We start from the raw sequence: 12,444 nt of genomic DNA, 5'->3' as shown, positions 1-12,444 counted from the left end.
TGCTCCTTTGTGTCTGGAAAACACTTTCCTTATAGTCATCCACTGCCTGAGCCACTTTTCTATTGCTGAAATAAGACACCATGACAGTGGAAACTTACAGAGGAGTTTATTTGGGGCTCACAGTTTCAGAGGCTGGAGTCCGTGACCATCGCAGTGGATAGTATGGCAGCCGGCAGGCAGGCGTGGCACGATAAACAAGAGCTTACGTCTTGAACATCAAACACATGGCAGAGAAAGCTAACTGAGAATGTCACAGGCTTCTGAAGCCTCAAAGCCCAGTGACACACCTCCTCCAGCAAGGCCACAGCTTCCAACCCTTCTCAAATAATTTAACCAACTGGCAAACAAGTATTCTAATATATGAGACCACAGGGTCTGTTCACTCTCTTTTAAATCACAACATTCACCATCTCTGGCTCTCACAATTTTCTTCTTCTTCTTCTTCTTCTTCTTCTTCTTCTTCTTCTTCTTCTTCTTCTTCTTCTTCTTTTCTATATGTACCACCACACCTTTCCCCAAGGACTCACCCTTTTCACATTTGCCCAATTGCATCACTATACACTGCTATTACCTACTTTATTGCTCCCCAACACTCTTCCCTGGCAGTGGTTCCTTTTCACTTTCCATCTCTCTGCTGTTACTCTGGGCTACATAGTAGTCACATCTGAAGAATTGGAACTAGGGGCCTCTAAAGAGAGAGAACATGGAATATTTGTCTTTCTGGGTCTGGGTTACCTCACTCAATATAATCTTTTCTAGTTCAATCTATGTACCTGAAAAGTTCAGTATTTCGTTTTTCTGTCACTGAATAGTATCCCATAATATATATTTCTACAGTTTCATTATTCATCAGTTGAAGGACCTTTAGGTTGTTTTCATTTGCTAGCTATTCTGAGTAGAGCAGCAATATGATCATGGCTTTTTCCACAGTATTCATTCTACCAACCCATGAGCATGGGGTATCTTTCCATTTTCTAGTGTCTTTGTCTATCTCTTCAGAGGTTAAAAGTTTTCATGGTAGAAGCACTTCACTTCCTTGCTTAGGTTTATTTCTACTAGGAATTTATTTTCGTTGAGGCTACTGTGAATGGAAGTGTGCCCATGAATTCCCTCTCTGTATGTTTGGTGGTGGTGTCTAAAAAACAAACAAACAAAAAACCTATTGATTTGTGCAAGTTGGTGTCCTGCAATGTTGCTGAATTTGTTTGTTTCTAAAAGTTTTCTGGTAGACTTTTGGGGATTTCTAGAGTATAGTATCATGTCACCTGCAGATAGAGGTAGATTGAATTCTTCCCCTGATTTGTATCCCTTTAATCTTCATCTCTGGACTTATTGCTTCAGCCAGTGCTTGAGCTGAAAAAGCTCAGAGATGAGACATGGAAAAAGCTCCGTGAAAAGACACGGAGACAGTGAACAGCCCTATCTGACTCCTGACTTCAGTGGAAGTGCTTCCAGCTTTCCTCCACTCAGGATGATGTTGGCTGTGGGTTTCTCGTACATGGCTTTATTATGATGAGCTATGTTGCCTTTAGCCCTACCTTCTCTGTGACTTTTATCATGTAGACATGTGGAAATTGTTCAAAGGCTTATTCTGCCTCTATTTACATGATCATGTGGGTTTTTTTTTTTTTTCCTGTCTTCAACTTCTGTGGTTTGTTACATTTATTGATTTGTGTATGTTGAGCCATCCTTTCAGTTTATGGATAAAACCAATCTGTTCATGGTTTATAATCTTTTAAATGTACGCCTGTATTCTAGTCCACCTTCATCAGGTAGGTTTCTTTTTCTCTTTTTTCTCTTTCGGTTTTTATTGTGTCTTTACTTGGTTTTAGCGTAGAATGATACTGGCTTTGTAAAATGGGTTTGAGAATATGTCTTCTCTTTCTTTCTTTTTCTTTTTTAATAGTTTAAGAACTCCCCGTAGATTTTCTTTGAATGTTTGATAAAATTCCGCTATGAGTCATTCTGGCCCTGAACATTTTTTGGCTGGAAGTCTTTTATTACTATTTCAATCCCCTCGTTTGTTACAGGTCTGCTTAGGTGGCTGGCTTCTTGGTTTAATTTTGGTGGTTTGGATATATCTAGAAATTTATTGATTTATTTGATACTAAATGAAGTATGCGTTTATAAGTCCTTCTGTATTATGAATTTCATGATGTCTGTTGTATTATTTCCATGCTCATTTCAGAGTCTGTTAATTTGCGTAGACTCTTTTTTCTTTTGGTTAGTTGGGCCAAGGGTCTGTCAATCCTGCTTATCTTCTTAAAGAACCCACTCTTAGGCTCACTAAATTTTTGTATTGTTTTCTCTATAGTTCACTGACTTCTACTCTGATTTCTACTACTGCTTGCCATCACTTGGGTTTGGATTTAATTTTTCCTAATTTTTGAGTATAATCATTATGTCTTTTATTTGTGCTTTTTCTGATGTTTCAATATGAGCATGTACATCTATGGACTTCTCTTATAATATGGCTTTCAGTGGTTTTTTGTATTGTGTTTTCTTTTTTTGTTTACTACCAGAATTATTTTTATTTCTTTCTTGACTAGTCCTTTGATCTATTCATCATTCAGTAAAGAGCTCCAAATCTCCATCAATTCATGTAAATGCTAGAGATCTTATGCTGAAAATCTTACATTTTCTTTCATTGTGGTCAGATAGGATGCAAAAAGTGATTTCAGTCTTTTTGAATTCATAACGACTTGCTTTGTGTCCTAGGATCTGGTCTAGTCTAGAAAAGCTTCCTTGTGTAGTCCTTCATGGTCTTGGTGGACTGTTTTGGAACTATTAGAGCCACTTGATGTATTATGTCTATTAATTCTGATGCTTCCCTGCTTTTTGTTGTTGCTGTTGTTCAAATCCCCTGTCTATTAAAGAATGTGAGATTTTCCCACTATCATTAGATTTATATTCATCTGTATCTTTAGTGCGGAGTGTGGTGTGTGTGTGTTTGGAGCAGCAGTGTCTTCTTGGTTAAGTGCCTCGTTGGTAAGAGCCAAGTGTCCCTCTTTAACACTTCTGGTTGGTTTACGATTGGCATTAGGATACCAGCACCTGCTTGCTTCCTGGCCCCATTTGACTAGAACATTAGAGCTCATCATTTTACTCTAAAGTGCTGCCTGTCTTTAAAATTAATATGTGTACCCAACTATGCCACTCCTGGATGTATACACAAAAGATGCTCCACCATACAACAAGGACATTTGCTCAACTATGTTCATAGCAGCTTTATTCGTAATAGCCAGAAACCAGGAAAAAAAAAGTGCCTCAACCAAAGAATGGGTAAAGAAACTGTGGTACATTTACACAATAGAATACTACTCAGCTATTAAAAACAAGGAAACCATTCAGGTGTGGTGGTGCACACCTGTAGCCCCAGGACTCAGCCCCAGGAGAGACAGAGGCAGGCAGATTTCTGTGGGTTACAGGCTAGCCTGGTCTACAAAGCAAGTCCAGGACAGCCAAGGCTATACAGAGAAACCATGCCTCAAAGCAAAACAAAACAAAACAAACAAATAAAACAACCAAACAAACAAGGAAGCCATGAAATTTGCAAGCAAATCGGTGGAACTAGAAAAGATCATCCTGAGTGAGGTAGCTCAGGCCCAGAAAGACACTCATGGTATGTATTTACTTATAAGAGAATATTAGCCATATAGTACAAGACAATCATATGACAACTCACAGACCCAAAGAGGCTAAGTAACAAGGTTTGGGGATCATTGTGTTAAAGGGGGGGGGGGGGGCAGGAAGATTATAAAAGCCCAAGGAGCAGGGAGTTTGCTGTGAGTTTATGTTTCTTAGACGCTTTGAGACGATGTGCTCAAAAGTATGCCTGCCTAAACATTACCTGAACAAAGATGAAACCAAGACAGACTGACATGGAAGAAGGAAAACACACAAGACTCCAAACACATACCCGGGGGGGGGGGGGGCAGGGGGGCGAGCGCAACTATAAGGCCATGAATTTGAAAGAGAACAGGGGGGCAGTACATGGGTGGGGTGGGATAAGAGGGAGGAAAGGGAAGGGAGAAACGATGTATTTATATTATAATCTCCAAAAAACGGGAGCACTGGTCTCTTTATCTTTTAGTTTCTGTTATCCTGTTACTCAGTGAAAAATGGACCTGCTACTTAAATCATAATTCATTTGGCAGCAGTTTCTTGGTCAGACTCAAATTTCCTTTTCCTTCAAAATAGCAGATACATCCACCATTCTTTCCCTCTGTGTGTTGGTAGTGGAAAACCATGCCCCCCCCCCATCACCCTGGAGAAGTTTGCATCATCTGGTTCATAAGAACTCAGATATAAGAGGCTGTGAATCTGGAGTCCAGAAAAGACTTTGCATGTGGTTTTTTTTTCTTCTATTTTTAGCATGTCTATATGTGGGGCTAATGTGGGGTTCACAGCATACAGTGTGCTACTGTGACTAAAGACATAACTGATGCCTAAAATAATTTTGTCAGTTGATAAGAATTCTTCAGCCAAAAGCTAAAATACAGAAATATTAAAATCATACAGAAAAGTAAATTTTAAGAAATGGAAAGGAAATGGAAGCCAAGGCTTTAACTAAATCTTTGGGTTTTTTACTTTTATTTTACACGTATCAGTGCTTTGTGTGTGTGTGTGTGTGTGTGTGTGTGTGTGTGTGTGTGTGTATCACATGGGTGCCTGGTGCCTATTGAGGTCAGAATGAGGTGTCAGATCCCTTAGAACTGGAATTACAGATGGTTGTGAGCTGCCATGTAGATGCTGGGAATTGGGTCCTACGCAAGAGCACCCAGTTCTCCTAATCACTGAGCCGTCTCTCCTGAGTCTAGGTAAATCTTTCAATAGCCTTTATTTGAAAGCACTGACTTTAAAAGTGGATGCATCTTCTATTACAGAAAATACGACCATGTGTGTAAGAGCATAAAGAAGAAAGAAAATCAATTCGTTTTAATTGCATATTGTTATTTAGGAAGCATCTACTCATGACATTGGGACCCTCTCACCTTTCTCACTGCCTTCGGAGGCAATGAAATTTAGGACCAGATCTCACAGCTAAGGCTACAGTCAGAATCCTGTTCCTGCAGTCCACTGAACTGTGTTGTGAATCCGGGGAGTCCATAATGTGGCACAGAAGGGAAAAGCAGGACCAACCTGTCTTTAAAAACAATCACTATTACCATGGCCCTCTCCCACACTAGAGCTTGTGAAGGACCCAGAAATGCTAAAAGCTGTCAGGGTGCCACAAATCAAAACATGCCTGTCAGATATACTTTTAAAAAGAGAGGTGTGAAATCGGACTCCTGTGTGGGCACTTGAATTCAACCTCACACAGTTTCCGGTCACCCTGGCCTCCAAGTGGCACAGTTAACTGCTACCAAGAAACTCACAAGGAAAAAATGTCTACTTTCCAGGAAATCCTTTACAATTTGACGTCAGGTGAGGTTATGCCAAGAACCCTGGTAAAGGTATGAGCTCACAGCGGTGTCAACCATTAAGCTCTATGTCACAAAGAATGGGAAATAGAGATTTTTAAAGCTACATAACAAATAATTTTCATCAAAATTGCAGCAAACACCAAGAAGATTGTTGCGTTTCCTTTGAGCTAGGTTGTTGTCAAATGTATAAAATCGCTGTGTCCCAAACTTTATCCTCACCCCCGTATCTGTCCGCTCTGAAGAAGATGGGCTATATTCTCTCTCCCTGTGCTGCCTGCCTAGCTTCATGTCTCTCTTCATCCCTGCTCTCATTCTCCTCTTAGCCTTTGAAGAAACGTAAAGCAAATAGTAGCGGGCCCCATACCTTCGTTTTCTGTAACGGACCCATCCCTTACACAGTCAGCTGGTCCCCTGAAACACAAGGGCCGCTCAGTTAATGATAAAAACCCACAGTATGGATAGCACTACCAAAGTCCCGGGAGTGGGGTCCTAATTAAAAATAAGATTAGTATGCTCCTCTAGTTTTTAACTGGGACCTTTAGAAGTGTGAGAATTCCAGAAGTCCCTTTCATCATGCCCGGAGCCCCGCGTGGGTCCTCAGAGGGGACACAGAACCTCCAGCGGAAGCGGACGCTGCTCGAGCACAGCAGAGCCACGACTGGCACTGGCATCAAAGCCCCAGCGCAGAAAAGGCAGTCTGGGAAGTAAAGCGAGGCTAAAGCTTGGTCCCAAACCTCTGAATTCCCCAGCTGGGCTGAGAGAGAGGCTGTTTGCCTGAGCTCTGAAAGCCATTTTAATCCCCTTCTGAAAACTATTTAAATTTGCCTCAGACCATTGCCCAAGCTCCTCTCCAGGGCATGTGAGCACTCAAGGATATCTCCTAGTTCTGAGGGCTCCAGGCTCTGGAACTAGGCCCGGCAGCCTTGGCCACCAGGGATGTTTCATTACAATTAGAATCCAGGTCACCAAGTTGGCGACTTACTGTTACCAACTGTATTTTTTAATAGAAGTAACCTGGGGCGTGAGGGGGGGGGGGTTTACATCAGGCAAAGACCTGGGATTGCAGGCGTCCTTTTTTTTTTAACTTCTGTTTTTCACTGATTATAAACCCAGCAATATGTACCAGAATACTAAAGAAAGAAAACCAACCTAACTGTGACTTTTATTAATGGCCTTTCTCCTAATTTTTTTGGCTCCAACAAAATTTTTTCTTCGGCACCTGGGACTCTCCTACCAAGCGCGGCTCAAAAGAAAAAGAAAATGGGTTTCATAATTTACCTGAAGCAATGTTGGAGAATTTGTCTAGATTCATATACCGAAGTCTTCAGGGTCGACTTCAGGCCACGCCCCCACCCCCACCCCCACCTCCACCCCACCCACCACTCTCGGGGTGAAGCTGCAGGCAAAGCAGAAGGGAAGCCTTCCTATAACTCTGACAGGCCTTTGTAATGCGGGCACCTTCAGATATCCCTTCATAAAGCTCATTCAGGATCTCTGGGGTCTCCTGAGAACTCAAGCTGTAAAGATGCAAATGAGCGGGCCACACAGGGCCAGCCAAGGTTGCCTCTGCTGAGAAAGGAAGGACACGCTGCCAGTCCGCGGGCCTGATGGGACACACAGGGACCTCTGCTCTAGTTCTCACGAAACTAAAAGCAGCCAGTGTAACTGGAGCCTTCCCACTCAGAGGAAGTTTAAGGAGTGAGATCCCAGCTCACCTGGGCAAGCAACACCAAAACTCATTCTCCATCCGCACTCAGCCCCCTACCCCAGCAGCAGAGAGGCCAAAAAGAGGTGTGGCCCTGACTTAAGGACCTCATCAGTAGCTGTTTGCCTCCTAGAGGTAGATGCGGCACCAATAGGAGACTACAAGGCAAGTAGTGGGGGCGAGAACCCCCAGAGGTGGGCAAACTGAGTTTAACAGATTTGTCTACACCACAGGAGCGGGGATGGGGGGAGGCGGGGGTCAGGGGGAAGGTGGGGGGGGAGCCCACTGGGAATTTTTATGCTGATTTCTTTTAGGATGACTAGGACCGCCGTGTGATATGGATATGCGTGGTATCACATGCACACTTTGGAAATTTTTCACCCATCATGGAAACTTAAATATTTCCTTTCACGTTCAAGAACACAGTTGTGGTAGTGAGAGGTCCGCAAAACACATTCTGTATGTGCAAATTCCACCCCCTATCCCCCCACCCTACCTCCGTCCCCGGCCACCACCACCACACACACACACGCCAGCCATAGTGGACATCACTTTGAGCAATTGTCCTTAGGGATGAGGAAAGACAAGACCACTACCTATCTGCAGGCTGAAGGAACTGGCTCAAAGCCAATGTGGACCAAGAGTGCTGTGCAGTCGCACCCCAACAGGGAAAGTCAGCCGGAAGCACAAGCAATCCAGAGGACCGCCGCCTCAGACGTCTGTGGAAACAGCACAGCATCAGCTGAAACAGGAAGCCATGTGCTTTGGGTCACATGAGTTTCAAGGGTGCCAACCTGCAAGTCTCTCCGGTCTCGGCAAAGCTCTGAGGATTTGGGCCAGCGCGGTTCCCTGCTGCAGGCTGCACTGGAGCTGACTGCAGTGAGTGAGGTGTGCTTTGGTCCCAGGCTGGACTGCACAGAGGAATCCCAAGCAACCCAGGTGGCTGCCATGAGGCCAAACTCAGGGAGCAGGAGGGACAGCTCTGTCACTAGCTTGCTACAGAACCTTAGGTTTGTTCTCTGGTCTGAACTAGGATTAGCGCCTCCGCTCCCAGCCCAATGTGGCCACGTTCTTGTCGTATTATTCTCTGGGTGACCTCAGCCTCCCCTAAGCCTCTGCTTGACATAGCCATGTTTGGTCAGTTCTTACTCAAAGCACCTTCAGATCGTTCTTAACACTTAGTCCAAAGTGGCTCACTGAATGTTCTCTGTACAGCAGTGGTCACGTCAACCTTGGTGCCTCTTTCTGAGTCCCTGAAGGGGAGCCAGAAGGGGGTCGGGGGCTGAGGGGGCATGGCACAAGAAGAAGGAAGCAGACATGTAGATCACAGGACCTTGACACAGTCTCTGAAACAGCACCATTCCCTGCCACTGCTACAAAGCCATTAGCAGCATCCAGTCCCAGTGGAGTCTTCTGTCTATGGCAAAGTCAACCATGTTCAGCAAATGAGCCATGTCCAGGAAGCCGAGCTCTGTTGCCAGTGTTCTAGCAGACTGTGAGAAGATGCTATGTGTCACTGCATAGCCAGTGACAAGCCCTGAGTGGACCTCCTTCTCTCTATCCATTCCTTGGTGCCCAGGGTCATTGCAACCTTCCAGAGCCAAAGTGACAATGACAAGCAGAAAGAACCCCACTAACCACCCCCACCCCCAGTTCACAGTAGATACATAATATGTGCAAGAAGCACCCCCTTTGAGTGTGGGGTTATTTAGTGACACAGCCTGCCCTGAGACATCTGGTTATAGTTAGCGTCAGTTGTCAACCTCACACACCTGAGAAGAAATAACCTCACCTGAGGGACTGACTTCATCCGATTGCCCTGTGGGCGTGTCTGGGGGGTATTCTCTTGGTTGCAAGTTGCTATAGGAGGCCGCAGCCTGCTGCAGGGTGGTCCCATCACTGGGGGAGGCAGGCCCGGGCTGCATAAGGAAGTTGAACAAAAGCAAATAAGCAAAAAAGCCAGTGAGCCAGGTCCCTCCATGCTCGCTGCCTCTGCCGCTACCTGAGCTCCTGCCATGATGTCCCCTGTGTCAAGCAAGGAGAGGCCTTTCTCCCCAGTCGGCTTCCGGACAGTGTTTTACCACAGCAACAGGACACACTCTAAAACTCTGTGTCTTCTCAATCCAAACTGGGAGAAATTTCCTTATCCGCACAAGTCTAAGCCGCCCACCCATAAATACAAGGTGACAGCCACAACAATACAAAGGGAACATTTGACCAAGATGCAGTCTGCTCCTCCGTCTTCACATCGCCCCCTCCGCACCATGCCTGTCTCAAAGCTCCCTCTGCCTCTCTTGGACAGAAACCATCATATTCAGGGTCCACCAGACAAGCTCTTCCTGTGAAGAAGCCTAACTTCATCACATCTTTCGGTCACAGAAGGAGCTCTTTCCAGGGTCTGCAGACTAAGGTGTGGGCACATAACTTGGTTTGAGAATACGGCACCATTCTGCCCCAGCATCTCAGAGAAAATGAAATTTCCTTTCTGTATTATTTGTTAAACAGACCTGGGAATAGTAAGGCCTGACCTCGCCTGCGATGCCTGGCTGATCCCGCCCCAGACTCACTGTCCACTCCCACTCACTGAATCTGATTGTGAACCCAGACTTCTCTGGGCATCCCTCAGCTGTGCCTCTGTGTCCCACCCATCACTCCTGCCACTCACTCCTCAGTACAAACTGTGTGCAATCCCAACTGCTCTGCTCTCAGGCTCCAGCTAACTCTCTGGCACAAAAATTAACTGTTCCTTGAATAAATATGTGCATCCATTCCAAATTACTAACAAGAAATAAGAAAAACATTGAGTTACTGCTGTGTGTACCCTTGTACATTTTCCTGGATTGGAAACACTACATTGGGCTGGTTGTAATGCAGGGAAATGCTCCTCCATGTATAGGGAAAGGTGCACTTGGCCCTGAGCCTGTGGCCTGGTGCTGGCTCAAATATGAGCAATATGATTCCCCACCCCCACCCCTGCATCCTTTGGCCAGCCAATCCCTGTGGGGTGCAAGGCCTTGCTCAGGCAGAGGGGAGGGTTAATCAACACTCCTGAGGCTTCTTTCTTTCCACAGTCAGCAGGAGCTTGGGCTCAGAGCAAAGCTTACCAGATGGAAGGAAGGCTGGGATCCAGGCACCACCCCACACAGAATCTACACTCTTAATTATTAGTCACATTAAGAGTCAGCATAACTGAGCAGAGAGGCCAGCTACGGAGATCAGTGTGGTAGTGACAGAGGGCGTAACCTCTGAGCTGACCTTACAGATGAATCTGGATTCTTTCATAGGTGGATCCAACAGAATCCGCCTTCCTCTCTAGTAGATAAATCAGAGCTTTTTTTTTTTTTTTTTTGCTAAGTGTCAGAGGCATCACTCAAGGTCAAGCAGGTCCCTGGCTGAGGCTAATGTTAGGCTAGACTGACTTAAAGAGCAATCTGATCTCTGCTTCAGATTGTCATGGGTTCGCTCTCGCCATCACCAAGACATTCACTGAAAGCGAAGACTGTTTGGGAGATGCACAGACAGAACTGGAGCCCGCTCCTCCGGCAATCTTCAGTGGAGTGCTGACATCAACAGCCCTGCCAGCACCCTCCTTACCCAGGCAGACAGGACACAAATACACATTTACTACTGATGTCTGCACTCCCTGAGGAGCCCTGGACTTGCAGATCAAAGCTGAGGCGGGCACTCCTCACATCAGGGAAACCACAACCACTGGAAGAGAAACAAGAGTAAAATGACCTTTTAGCAAGAAGGCAGCTAGGAAGAGCTGTGGCTCTTGTGAGGCGTGAAGGGCAGACTCACAGACAAAGGGCTGCTCCTGTTTCTACACACTCTGGCCTTGCTTCCTGACCCTGCCACCTGCTGACAGGGTTGAGCCATGAAAGCACTCCGTGTAAATATGAGAGTGCACACCCACCCCCTCCCCCTAGTCAGTTTACGATTCCTCTTTGTGGCTTTCACACACACTGTTGTTTAAAGATGCTGCGTCTTCTCTGGCTAGCTGCTTCTCGCTTCACCCATCACAGCATCAAGCCTGGAGCTGCCAAGAGGAAGAAAGCAACCTCCATTAGCCGTGTCTTCACACTAGTCAAATGTATTACCCTGACATTTTCAAAATGAAGACATGTACCCTTCTGCATACACATAGAAAACTACTGGGGAATTTACGACAAAAAATCTATACTATGGTGCTCTGATCTGGGAGAGGAGGGAGAAAGAAAACATACTTTTACTACATTTTGTTTTGTTTTCCTGCATTGATATATATATATATATTGCAGTTAGAGAAAATCAGTGTGGATATTTTCTATTTTAAAGGGGAGAGTGAATTTATTTTTTCTTCTTACTTTGCCAAGGAAATGCAGGAAGATCACTCAGCAGTGCATGGAGAGATGACGGGCATGTCCGGGAGGAGTGTGTGTACACTTGAACATCTAATCACAGGGAAGCGTGCACGCGCATGACGAGGGCAGGGAGAGCAGAGCCTTCCATCTGCAACCTCCTGCAGAGTGCAGGCACCATCTGCCTTCTCCTTACCGTGCTGAGAAACAGGCAACAGCTCTTTCCTCTCACAGCTAATAGCGTAGCCGGAACCTGCCTGCCACTGGGGACTAGGCTCCTCTTGGTCTTCATGGAAAGGCTGCCGCACGGTACTTGAGTAACCAGTATCATATAAACTGGCAGGAACGTGCAGACACAGCCAATTAGCCAACCCAACGAAACATATTCAAGCCAACAGACAAGAAAGTAAAGGAAACTAGAGAGGAGGAAGTGGGGGTGTCAATCTGCTGTGCATCATAGCAACAAAATACCTGGAGCAAGCTAACCTTATAACCATTTTACCTTATATTCTCTCAACTCAGGATATTTATGGTGGTGCAAATGCAGGAATACATGAAGGTTAAGAACTCTTAGCTAGGTCTCTGGTTCCTGGCCCTCCAGACAGTGTAAGGTATAGGCTCCCTCTTACGATGTGGGTTTCAAGTTGGACCAGTCATTGGTTGGTCACTCCCGCAAGTTCTGTTCCACCCTTATCCCAGTAGATCTTGTAGGCAGGACAAATTGTAGGTCAAAGGTTTTTGTGGCTGGGTTGGTGTCCCCATCCCTCCACTGGAGCCTTCCTTGCCTGCTTACAAGAGATGTGGCCAGTTCAGGCTCTGCGTTTCCCATTGCTAGGAGTCTTACAGGATCACCCTCTTAGATTCCTGGGAGTTTCCATTGCATGAGGTTTCGACATCATGCTCAAAATGCTCCCCCAATTCCAGTCATCTCTCCCAGTACCCTCTCCCTCCATCTTCCCCCAAACTGATCCCT

The sequence above is a fragment of the Acomys russatus genome, chromosome 2 (assembly GCF_903995435.1).
Source record: "Acomys russatus chromosome 2, mAcoRus1.1, whole genome shotgun sequence".
NCBI lineage: Eukaryota > Metazoa > Chordata > Mammalia > Rodentia > Muridae > Acomys > Acomys russatus.
This window is presented reverse-complemented; position numbering follows the sequence as displayed.